Raw genomic sequence first — 12,119 nt, 5'->3', positions numbered from 1 at the left:
TCTGGTTTTGGTTTGTTTGGTTTTTTTTTTTCCTATCTTTCTTTCCCTGCACCTGCAGTTTCCTGAGGACACGGATGTTGGCATGGTGGTGAGCTGCTCCTGGCTTGCTGGAGTCCAGGCCACTTAAGCAGTTAAAGGACATCTGCTTTACCAGTACTGTTCTGCAGTTTAGCAGAGCTAAATCACTTTTTGACTCTAGCTTCTTGCAGAAAATATTTGGATTGTTTTAAGATGATTTGCCACTAAGCTAAGACACCGGAGGTTAGGAAGGCTGGGAGTTACGTGTTTAAAACTATGTTCATTTCAAATTGGATGAATTCCTGCTCACCAGACTATGATCCACAGTCAGGCATTATGGTCAGATTATTTAATACATTAGCAAAAGTGAATTTGACGGACACAGTCACCAGCTGGGCTGTGATCTGATAAGGCTGTCTCAGAGAAGACACAGTAATAGGTCAGAACAAATATATTTGTTTCTTTCAGGCACTGTAAACAGATCTGTGTTTAATTTATTCTAAAGGGCTTTTTTTTTTCCTGTGCTACCAACACGTAATCTTTCACTTGACTTAATATGTGTTGGATTTTGTTTGTTTGCTTGTTTTTACATATGCTAAAACTCTTAATGGAATTCTTCAGTCTTGTATTTCATTTCATGCAGATAACAAACTTCTCCAGTGTTTCTTTTTAGATTTCTTAAGCCCCACGTGCTCTTCTTGCTCTTTTTAGTACATTTTTTTTTCTCAGCTGTTTTTTAATGAAAGAAGGAAGAAGTACAGTGACACTACTAGGCAATTCCAATTGCAACCGTTAATGGCCATGGTAGGCAAAGATTCACAAATCCTGTTACAGATAAGAAAATAAATCTCTCTACCATGAAGCTGTGGTGTAAGGACTGAAATACTCTCTAAGCCATAAAAGTTGAACTTGGAGTGAGGAGAACTCCAGCCGTCACCTTGCATATTTCATTTGTTACAGGCCATCTGTGTGCATCATCAGGGATCTCAGGAAAATATTACTCAGCTGTCTTTTATCTCTGTCTAGTCTAGCTAGAGCGTGGGTAGCAGAACACAAAGAAAAAAGTTCCCAACTTCAGTCTGATGATAAAAGATGCTGGTAAGCTAATAGAAGCTAATGTTTTGTATTGATTAATAATACAGGGCTATAACCCACTGAATCTGCTGCAGATGGAGCATAGTTTAGAAAACAAATAATGAGTTTCTTCCTTCCTAATAAGCTCTTTATTACTTGTTGAAGTGGAATGTGAGAGTAGAAAGTAAAGCTCAGGTATCAAAAAAAAGTGGTGATGCCGGGTTGAGGGGGGTCACTTGTGAAAACAGTGGAAATCAAATCAATTAGGCTTGTCAGCTGGAAAACATCATGGGGAATTAACACTTGTTTGTCTGGATTCCTGCAGCCTGAACAAAAGTGCACAAAAAATGTATTCAGGTAACAAAGGAAGTGCTGTATGAAAATTGTGGTTTAACTAAAAGAAAAAAAAAGCATTATGTAAGACTTACATCCACTGACAAATGAAATAAGTAAATAGGATAAACCTTTAAAAACAACCATACGCTTTTAACCTTCAGAAGCAAATGCATCTGCACAGCAACAAGGGACAGAGGTAAAGGTACCACCTCTGTCAACTTTAGGGCTCATAAAGAGTAGAACCTGGCAGGGCGCTGCTGAGGGTAGTGAGATTTTGCCTGGTTGCCGTGAAACTGAAATTACAGCTGGTGGCATAAATTGAAAAGGCATGCAAAAAATCTGGGGAATATTTGGATCCTGGGGCTACAAAGGAGGGAAACCTTGGGGGCAGAGGCATTCAGGAGTCTTTGGATCTCAACCTCATTTCTGGTTTATTTTGTTTTCTCTCACTTCAAGGTTGAGCTATACTGAAAGGCCCTTCCCTCTACTGCAAAACAGTCGTCTTTTTTTTTTTTTTCATATTGCACTCCAGGAGAGCAAAGATGGTGCCAGGGCAGCTACAACCACAGCTTCTACTGGATCAGTGCCTGACTGGGGAAAGCAGGAATTCAGAACTACGGTCTCCAAGGCCTCTGACTAAACTCATTAAAACTTGGACACAACTATTAAGCGGTGAGATGCATTGGCCCTGATCCCTTCTCCTCCCCTAACTCTGGCAGACACGGGGGAGTGCCCCCCGGTCCCTGCCCCTGGGGCTGCCAGAGGGGTGACTGCCCCGGGAACAAGGCAGGGATGCTCTCCTGCATCAACCTGGACTAGGCAGAGCAGAGACCTGGTTACCAAAGCCAGGGGCTTGAGGTTGGTTACCTGCACACAAACTCAAGCCCCAGGCTGCCGGATAGGCTGATTTCTTGGGTGCTTTTTATCACTGGTTAATTCATGTAGGTTCTTCTGAAAGACCCCAAAGACCCAAGAAATACTGGAGGAATAAGCAATAGGATCAAAATCTTTCAACAACTTTCACTTATACTAAAAGAGAAGGTGGTAGTGAATTATTTCTTTATCTTTTAAATTTGTATCTACCATTACTGATTTGTAAGTAAGTGCTGGTTTTTGATGTGAAGTGGCTGAGGTAGCATTCGAAGTCTGACTGGATTCCAGAATAACAAAAGCAGTTGTTCTTCCCCTGTTCATGTGTTTTATATACTGACTACACATACACATTCTTGGCACACACTACAGTTTTTACAGTGCACAATTTTTAATGGAATTAGAAAAAGAAACAATTTCAAATGACAGGAATAAATTAAAGGAATGGCTTGAAGGTACAATCACAAATGGCTTAGTACTTTACATTCAGTGGGAAGTACCTCGGGAAAAACATTTCTTCTAACATCTAGCAGCTTTTGAATCACTCTATTCAGAGTTTCAAGTGTCATGGCCATCTCTAGCTGTAGTTTGAATTATTAGTATGACTGTGTATAAACTTTTTTTTTTTTTTGGCTATACTTGGGTGAAATAATAGAACAGAGAAGTGTTGTTTAACTTCTTCTGTGTTATTCCAGCCCTGAAAAAAACCCTGGTCACCCCTGCTTTCACATATTTTATTTTACAGTGAAGTTGGAATATTAAGTCAACTAACTTACACATTTCCATGCAAGTAAAATATAACAAAGCAAGGGCTAACTTGTGGCCCTTTACAGATCAGTGGTAGGGAAGGTGTGGAAAGCTATTTGGAGCTCTCCTGCTCACCCCTGTTAACACATGCATGTTTCCTTAAGGAAGTGGTGATTACACCTTGTTGTTGGCAGTGCAAAGCTTAGTAAATCTTTACATTTTCACTATGGAAGAAGGGAATTTCCTCTTACCTCTGTGGGCAGCCAGCCAGCGAAAGGTGATGGGAAATACATGACATCCTGTTCTGCCTACCTTTCATCTTTCCTGTTCACAGACACATTTTGAGCCTGACATGCAGGTGTAATTAAAAACAGGTTGATGCCACGCACAGCTTAGCAGATGCACGCAAAATTAGTACCTGCTGTGAATCCAAGTACATTGGCTTTTATGAAACAGCCAGGCATTTGCAAATTGTCTCTTGTAACTGCAATAATATCAACATAAGAATAAAATGGATCGTGTGGCTTTCACTAGCGTGGATCGGCTCAATGGCTAGCATTTTTCTCAGTAGTACTCAAAGTAATGTAATGCTAACTATTCATGCTGATGTTTTTCAGAAAAGTTAATAGTATTGCACTGGTGCATTTCACACTTTAAAAACCCCCTCTTTTCCTACGTTTCCTGGGCATGCTGCTCATGTAGGCAGCAACGCAGCATCTGCATTCTCCAGCTGGCCGCTGCTGTGCGCTGGGGCTGGAAAGGGCTGGTGCGCCGGTCATTCTCCTTTGCCATGGTCTGTAAAAGATGTCTCTGAGGAGGATGCAGCTCTCCAGCCTGCTCACTGGAGGCTCATACTTGGCATGCCTAATGCAGCTGCCATACCTTCTCTTCCCGAAGGGAGCCAAAATAGGAGAGGGAGATGCAGGCAAGGAGGTACCTGCTCTGCAAGCTACCTTGCCTGCCCTGCCGCGAGCAATGAGAAGCTGGTGCCAGGAGGGGATTCTAGGTGGGGACACACGCCAGAAGTGGCAGAGAGCAGAGGCTGGGGCCATAAAATTTGATGGCATCAGAGCTTTCAACTGCAGTACTTCGCATACATGCCACACTGGCTCCTCCCTGGCAACTGGCACCAAGAAAAACACAGTTAAAAAAAGATCAATCTCTTGTCATCTGCCTCACCAGCAGTTCAGGCAGGTTTTGTTGCTTTCAACACTGGGGCAATGTTGGCTACTAAAATTCTCTCTGCTTCAGTTTAGTGATCCCAGACCATGAGTAGGAGCAGTCATTCACCTCAGATGAGTGTAGCATCATAAATCTGTTCAGCTGCACATTTTAGCTCTGTGGTGTCAGACAGGCATAATTAGAGCTCCAGAGTCCAAGTGCCACCACACTAGTCTTACAGCAGTGCAATTGCCCACGCTTTACGTGAGTCATCTGGTGGGAGAGGAGAATTAGGCCCAACATGTCTGGGCTGAAGCAATGATTTAATCAAACTGCTCCTTGCAGCTCTGACAAGTGTCTTTTTATGGTTCATGGTGTTTAGTTTGAAGTTGCCAGTTGGAATTTTTCACACCTGTGGTTTATTTAAGCCTTTATTCTGCTGTAGCTCTAACATTTAAGACAATAAATGTGTCCTGTAGAGCTGTGAAGTATTAGGTGAGGGAGACGTTTATGTGCAGGTGACGAGAATAAATGAATGATACATGCAATGGTACATTTGCTATTACTTTCCAAATACAGACAACTGCTGCCCACGACCTCCCAACTCAGAAAACTGCTGTTAAATGCAGTGAGGAGCACCTGGCTGAGTCCTCAAAGCACTCAGACTGTGCGCTATGGCTATTCATGCAAGTAAAATTTTCATACCGTATATAAATATTCCCAAGAATGATGACATGGGCCGATTGTTTTCATCGGGAACATTTAATGAGAGAAAAGGAATGACCTCAATTTAATGCCATCACACCTGAGATCAAAATCTACTTAACAGAGAGGAAACTGGAAAATATTTACAGAACAAAAATTCCAAAAATAAATAGGAAGTCCCCACTGGAAAAAAAAAGGCAGGCAATGCAAACAGATCAGACTGTAGGAGGACATTGCCATACTTGAAAAGTGGAGTTACAAAGTAACCCCAAATCATTTCAGACAGTAGAGACGGTACAGTGGGTTTATCAAGACTTTAATCTACAGGTAGGCAGAAAAGGAATTTTTTTAAGCATTAGAAATTATTGGAGTTTGTTAATCATTCATTTTCAAAATTCCTTGCTTCCTCCAGAAGTTTAAAGTTAACCAAAGAATAAGCAATTGTATCTGTTTGAATTACCTTGCTTCAGACACGGTAGAGCTTCCATTGTCAGGGGCAGCAAGAGCCTAACATTTCCAACTTCCATTTTCAGCTGTAACAATTCAAACCGATTATTCAAAAAATAAAAAAAAAAAAAAGGAAAGAAAAAAAAAGAAAAAGAAGCAACATAATATACATTATCTTGTTATAACATCTTCTTTCAAGGCATTTTATTCAGAACAGCTGTGGTCCCTACCACTTTCCATCAGTGTCCCACTCATCTCACTTGCACTATCAAGATAAATGCTTTTTTAGATGCACGTGGTTGGACCTTGCATTTAAACAGGCTGTAATCTCCATGGCCGGAGATACCATGAATAATTGAAATACCACAGAATAAATAGTTTCACTAACCATGTTTCGCCTTAAATAATCAGAGCATCTGGTAGATCCACATACATTTAATTAATTTGCTGTTTGTTTGCTCCATTGCATAATTAACTATTTAATTTCATTGCCCTCTGGATTTGCTCACCAATTAATTATCCCTTGCTAATTCATCGATCAGCTGCTTGTGCCTCGTCTTACTTTTCTAGCCACCACGTTTACCTTCTACTTTATTGTATCACTCCTCCTCCCTTTTCTGTGTCTTCCCAATTTCCATTCCTCTTTCTTTCCTTTCTCTGCTGTCGTATGCTCGCCTGCCTCAGCAGTGAGCCAGCCCAGTCCCTGTCGGGGCACAAGAGCCACCCCCAGACACAGCAGACATGGCCGGGCACCGCATTCAGGTCCTGGAGAGAGTGGGGACCTCACTGACAGGGCAAAAGCTATTTCAAGTGTAACGATCCCAGGAGACAGTACTATCCTGGTTAAAATTAGTTCATTTCCAGTTATTAAAGCAAACATAGCTGTACTGGAGAGACATGATTTAGGACAAATGCAGCTTGCAGTTGTTTGAAATGGGAAGGATTTAATGACTCAGGGACTTGCTGTCCCTAAGACAGAAACTGCTCACTGGCTGATGTCTTAAACTTACTGTTAACGTTTCGTGGCATCCTGCAGGTTGCTGAGAACAATGCTATATGCACAATATAACCAAAAATAATCTAGGAAATTAGATCCTATGGGTACACCCAAATCTTTACAGTCTTAAATAAATAACTAATGCCTAGAATACAGATTTTTTTCCTCTCCACTAAGAACTGGTGTGCTCCTTGTCCAATCCGGGCTTACTTAATTCTCCCAGAAGTCTTTAAAGCTACTTCTACTAAGTATTTTGGATATTTTTTTCTCAGAAACTGCTTTTGTGAACTTGCACTGTCTGCTGCAACCCATTCAGTCAGCGAGGTTTAGGAGTGCGATGGTGACTTTGAATTCAATCTTCTAATGTTAGACTCTCATTATCTAACTATAGCCAATACATTTTATTTCTGTGAAAGCTTGTTTGGATTTCCGTCTGCTCCACTCTCTTCTGGTTTAGATTTCTTGTCTGAATGCTGTCCAGAATCTGGTGCTTACGCTACCATTCACCATATCACTTTTTGCTAATTGCTCCCATATTCGGAGAAGTCACGTGCGCCAAATTGCTGAATTGTGACTGCACTTTCAGGCAGCTACTAGCACCTCCCCAAAGAGGCAATTAAAACTCCAAACAGTGCAGGGGCAGGAAAATTGCCTGTGAGAGGCTCTGGGGGTCATCCAGCATTCCTTCAAAAATGTCTTTTTTGTGTGTTTGACCTTTCCAAAAGAGGGAATATTTTTATTGCTGAATTTTTGTCTGTCTTTCAGCAGACCGAAAGGTTGTTTCAGATTATCATTACTTGAGATGATCAGACAATGTTCACTTTGACTGATGGCACAAGAGTGGCAATTCTGCCCTGACATTGGTTTGGTGAAAGGCTGAAGTAGGGTCTTCATTTCACGCACATGAGAAACACCGCTGACATTGGCAGGACTGTGTACAGCTTTGGAGATAAGTATGTAACTGCATGTCTTGACGAATTAAGCGATTTTCCTTGAGATCGCTCCTGCAGGTTGATATCAGTCTTGGAAAGGGGGCTTAGGCAACTAGACCACAGAGGCTCTGAAACACAGAGCAAAGCGAGGGCTAGTTACTGCTAAAATCTAGTCCTAATTATGGACCCTGCTTTCACAAAGCATTGACGGGATAGAGCTTTTTATTGCTATTACCAAATAGAAGGAACAAAATCCCTTAATTCAGTATTCTAGGTAACCACAGGTGAACGTAGCAGGATGAAGGCTAGTGACATTTCTGGAAACACAAAGAACCTCCTGTGACTGAAGGAGCATCATTAAAAGTAGTAAGAACGGTGTTTTCAAAATTAGTTCAAACTATTGGGTCACACAGGAATTCATTTGGCTTATATATAACAGAGGAACTGGTGGGAAGAAAGAGGAAAAAAAGCTTTCTGTCTTGTGCTGATGAGAATCACAGAATAACTCCACGTCCAGTCCCGCATGCCCTCGGTGGTCTGGGGAAAGTGTCTCTGAGCCCCAGAGCACCCAGACTGGGTCATGTTTCCCCTCACCCTCCAGAAGAGCCTCCTCTGGCTACAGAGGGAGCCTAGACACTGAAAGTTAAGATGTTCATCTGCCTTAAATGTCCACCAAAAGCATCTCCATACGAAGTTTCACTCACTTTACACCTGGACACATGTTTTTTGGACATGTGTCTTCCATTTGAAAACCAGAAGGCTGAAAAATGCTTCTGGGTCTTTGGAGGGGGAAAGGGGAGGGAAGGGACGGAGGATGCAGCTTTTCCAACATCAGGATCCTTGAACCAGTCCTGCAGCGGGGTCAAGTATCTCTTTCTTTCTCAAGCGCTCATTTTTATGCTGCATTATATTTACCCAGGCACCTTCCTACACACAGGCAGCAGCTCAGGCCTGGCAGCAGCCACATCTAAGACAAATTGTTCAGTGCTGGGTAAAAAGCACAATAAAACCCCAACAGCTCTTGGTACTCTACTTTGCACCATGGCAAAATAAGTGTATCCATTGACCCGGGAGGTGGGACCGGCAATAGAAAATCTCCAAAAAGATGAAGGAAACCTTCAGGAAAAAAGGGAAAGGCTGTTTTTCAGCCAAGTATTCCACTTCCCTATTTTGAAAAGAGGGAGGACCGCACGAGCACTCAGCGACTGACGAGAAAGGTGAGGCGCTTCAGAGGTCAGGTCGCCCTACGGCAGCAGAAATGCCCCTGCTCGCCAGGCCATGAGGAGGCATCCCCCCTTTGGCGGGCCACCGAAATCCCCAAAGAGGAGGACAGGCCGAGCTGAAGTGAAGAAGCATGGGTGTGTGGTCGCTCTGGCATGGCGGGGCCTGTCCCGGACTGTCCATGGCACCGTGGCCTGAGCGCAGCCCCGAGGCCGTAGGGAGGGATGAGTTATACCCGAGGTCTGCGCATCGTTCTCGGAGGGCTAGAAATAACACTTTCTGCAGATTCAGCTCAAGTCTGCCAAATACTTGAGCTACTTCTTTGCCTCCGGGACCGCTTCGCCGGTGACAGGATCAAGAGGAGCAGGAGTGTTCGCGCACCCCCGCTCCGAAACGGGGGCAACACGGGGTGTCCGCCGGGAGCTGTTGCTGCCGCGGCCGATCCCTTTCGCCTCCACCTCTGCCGGCCCCGCGAAGGAAATGTCGAGGAGCGAGGAACAAGTGCGGATTTGTCTGGTTCAGTGGCTTTGAGACAGCACCTGGCAACGTAGCGCAGAGACAGACGCGAGCCTTCAAAAAAAGTTGGCTCTGGCCCACGGCGAGCGCCAGGCCCTGCCGGGCAGAGGGTCCAGGCAGTGGGTAGTTTCCTGAACGGACGTTTCTGGCGTAAGGGGAACCTGGATGAAAACGGTTCTGTTTTAAATAGCTTAAAGATACATGTGCCGGGCGAAATAATTCCGGAGAGGGTTGTTTCCAGCCCCTTTGTGCGGGGAGGCCTGTCACGCAAGCAGAGGGTGACGCTGTGTGTCGTTCCTCCCTGGTTTCTGACAGATTTCTTTCCCGCCTCTTTGCCCTGACTCTTCCCTGTCCCCCCGGTCATCTGTCCCGTGTCTGACTTTTTTTTCCCCTCCTCTCCCTGCGGATTCCTTCCTCTTCTGCTACTTTGTACCAGCCAATCGAGGCAGGTGAATTTCTGAACTTTTGGGGAGAAAATGGCCACTGGCACCACGCCAGGGACCTCCCTCACCTCTGGCTGCACTCAATCCCCGTCAAGTCTCTGGTGGTGGTAGAGGGGGGGGAGCAGCCAAGTGAAATGCTTCAAGCTGTGAGACATTTTCTGTTTACGTTGCAGGCCAAACCTCTTGGATTTGGACCAGAATGGCCACTTTTGTGGAGGCTGATATATCTGTGGAGAGAAGGAAAGTAGTGCGTATCCCAGTCATGCTGTTTTCCCAGGGAAAACAATAATGCGAGGTAATGCTCGTTCTGCTGCAGGCTGCACGCTGTCCTGCTTGACTGGAGCAATGGCTGGGAAAGCTGGCATTGTACCGTAAATAAGGAGCAGCTCTTGGGTACAAAACGTCACCTCTGTACAAATGCCACGCTGCTTCAGATTTTCATTTTGGGGGGGCAGATTACTCAGAAGGAAGTAGCAAGGCAAGCCCGGTGTCATGTGGAATAGCTGAAATTCCTCAAGTTCCTTTTTGCCAGGATTTCAAGCTGTGAAAGACACATGATCTCCACTGCTTGAGCCTATAACTGAGGATTTTCCCCAACAAAGATGAATAGGTAGCTGTACAAATTTATTTTAATTTTTTTTTTTTTTTTACATCTGCCAAAAGCCATAGTAGATTCTGAGTTAAATTGTTATTAGGGCCTGCATTTGGAAGCAGTAACCTCAGATGGGGTTTATCAAAAGGAATATATTACTCCTTATCCTCAGGAACTGATCTGGCCTACGATCACTTCTAGAGAAAGATACAATTAATTCAAATTCTGGATCCTTTTCTGCCATTCACATCGTCACAACACCCCTTGAAACTAAGGGTTGAGGTCCAGTGGCCTCAAACCCCCTATTGCTGTATTTTGTTTCAGCCAGGGGCCAGTAACAAGCTGTATCTATAAATCTCTCTTGTATGTCTGGAGCAGGAGCTGCTGTCTGTTTTCATGTTAATAGGTGACAAAGTTTAAGTACTGAACAGCTTCGTGCTGAGATTTGCTGATTCATCAGAAGTAGATGGGATAGGCGAAGGGAGAAGCTTTACACCTTGCTACATCAGTGATTTGCTAATTGTTCAGCCCAGTCCGTCAGAGGGGATCTTGTTAACTGAAGAGGCATTGCCATTTGGGGACAGAAGAGGGCTGTCAATAATCTGTGGAAAGGGGTGTTGAAACTGCCTCTTAAATAAAGTTAGAGATCAACAGCCTTCAGGGAGGGGGTAAGAGGATTTGAATTTGAAAAAAAAAAAAACTGTAGGAGGCACCAAAGGAACATGGTGTAAACAAAGGTTAGCATGTTTTACCCAGAAGGCCCTATGACTTTGATCTCCTTGAAAGAAAACTAAGTGTAATTTGCTTTCATTTTTCTGTCACACATGGCTTTATAAACCTTTGCAAGACTTGTTATCTCTTCCAGATTTTTTTTTCAAGTAAGTATCTTTATTGAACTTAATATCAGAGTTAATATCCAGATAGTTTCCAGATAATTAGCTAACAAAGGCATTTCATGTAGAAATCCTTCTTACTGTGTGTCTGGAGCACCCATACAAAGAGCGAACACTTCTGCGAGTTTCTCTGCAGTATCCAAGGTCCCCACTTTGTATACCTCTGCTTCCCAAGCCAGCTTGAGAGTTGATAGTGCAGGAACAAGGGGAAGAAGTATTTCCTGGTTACCCTGTGCTAACCCAGAAAGACTACAGGGCAGTAAGGAATATGCTTCCATCTACAGAAAGTTAGCCACAGTTTTCACTTAGGGCCAGGATTTTACCCGTGGTCTGTTGAGCTCTTGTCTGGCTTGTGGACTGAGTGCTTTTGGAGCACATTTGCCCAGCATGAATGACCAAGTCAGCAATTTGCTGCTGCCAGCTCAGCCATGGCAGCTGCCTGGGAATGCAGGCTGAGCTGCTTGCCTGTGTAAAAATAGGACAGGTAAAAGCAAAAGGTACTATGATGCTAACACAGCTTATTTCACTTTTACCCATAGCTTTCAATGCAGCCAATTACTGCTAGTGAAAAGCAACTTTTTATCACCTCCACTTGACTTTTTTTTTTCTTCTTCTAATGCAGATATCTACAGCTTTGTGTTATTGCCTTAATTCTGGAGATGAGAAAGGAGAACAGGGAAGGAATGTCACTTGTCCCTGATGATACAGCCATTGTCAGACCCATGAGGGGTGCTCTGAAATGCCTTGCTCTTAGACTTGTTCTCATTCCTCTGGGTTACAAAGACGTGACAGATACAGTACATGTTCTGTTCTTACACTCTGCACAGCAAAATCAGACAATTAGGGAGAGTCTTTGAACATGAAAACTGAAGACTGAATAATCCAGACATGTACTTCTGCTGTTTTCTTTATTTTTTAATGAAAAAAAATGTTTATTTAAACTCTGAGATATATCCTGTCTATCTGCCACCAGGTTAAATCTGATTTGATTTCCTCAATTCTTCTCTGTAAAGGCTTTTTTTTCTCTGCTTGTATTACATTGGGTAACAGTAGAATTACCATCACATAATGTTAGTCTAAAAATACATGTACCATTATTATTATCAGAGATAAGTGTGCGTTGCCAAGTAAAAAGAAAGCTGTGAAATATAATGCCATGTACAAGTA

General features: G+C 43.4%; 2 long non-coding RNA genes across 8 annotated transcripts in view; one reads left to right on the top strand and one right to left on the bottom strand.

Moving 5' to 3' along the window:
* The window catches only part of LOC138685643 (uncharacterized), a 27,083-nt gene extending 21,431 nt beyond the window's left edge, over positions 1-5,652 (bottom strand). Inside the window, exons 1-2 of the long non-coding RNA XR_011324984.1 lie at positions 5,529-5,652; positions 5,372-5,444 (exon numbers count right to left, since the gene is read on the bottom strand). This is a non-coding gene — a long non-coding RNA (uncharacterized lncRNA). The remainder of the gene's footprint in view (positions 1-5,371; positions 5,445-5,528) is intronic.
* Positions 1-12,119, top strand: part of LOC138685644 (uncharacterized) — a 21,760-nt gene extending 9,641 nt beyond the window's left edge. For 3 of the 7 annotated variants that reach the window (XR_011324987.1, XR_011324985.1, XR_011324988.1), the window contains 5 exons: positions 1,045-1,116; positions 1,961-2,100; positions 7,124-7,308; positions 9,641-9,762; positions 11,575-12,119. This is a non-coding gene — a long non-coding RNA (uncharacterized lncRNA). Of the gene's footprint in view, positions 1-1,044; positions 1,117-1,960; positions 2,101-7,120; positions 7,309-9,640; positions 9,763-11,574 lie in introns of all 7 variants that reach the window. The other 4 variants (XR_011324986.1, XR_011324989.1, XR_011324990.1 and 1 more) reach the window with 3 other exon arrangements.

Source organism: Haliaeetus albicilla, chromosome 6, assembly GCF_947461875.1.
Source record: "Haliaeetus albicilla chromosome 6, bHalAlb1.1, whole genome shotgun sequence".
Taxonomy (NCBI): Eukaryota; Metazoa; Chordata; class Aves; order Accipitriformes; family Accipitridae; genus Haliaeetus; species Haliaeetus albicilla.
This window is presented reverse-complemented; position numbering and strand designations above follow the sequence as displayed.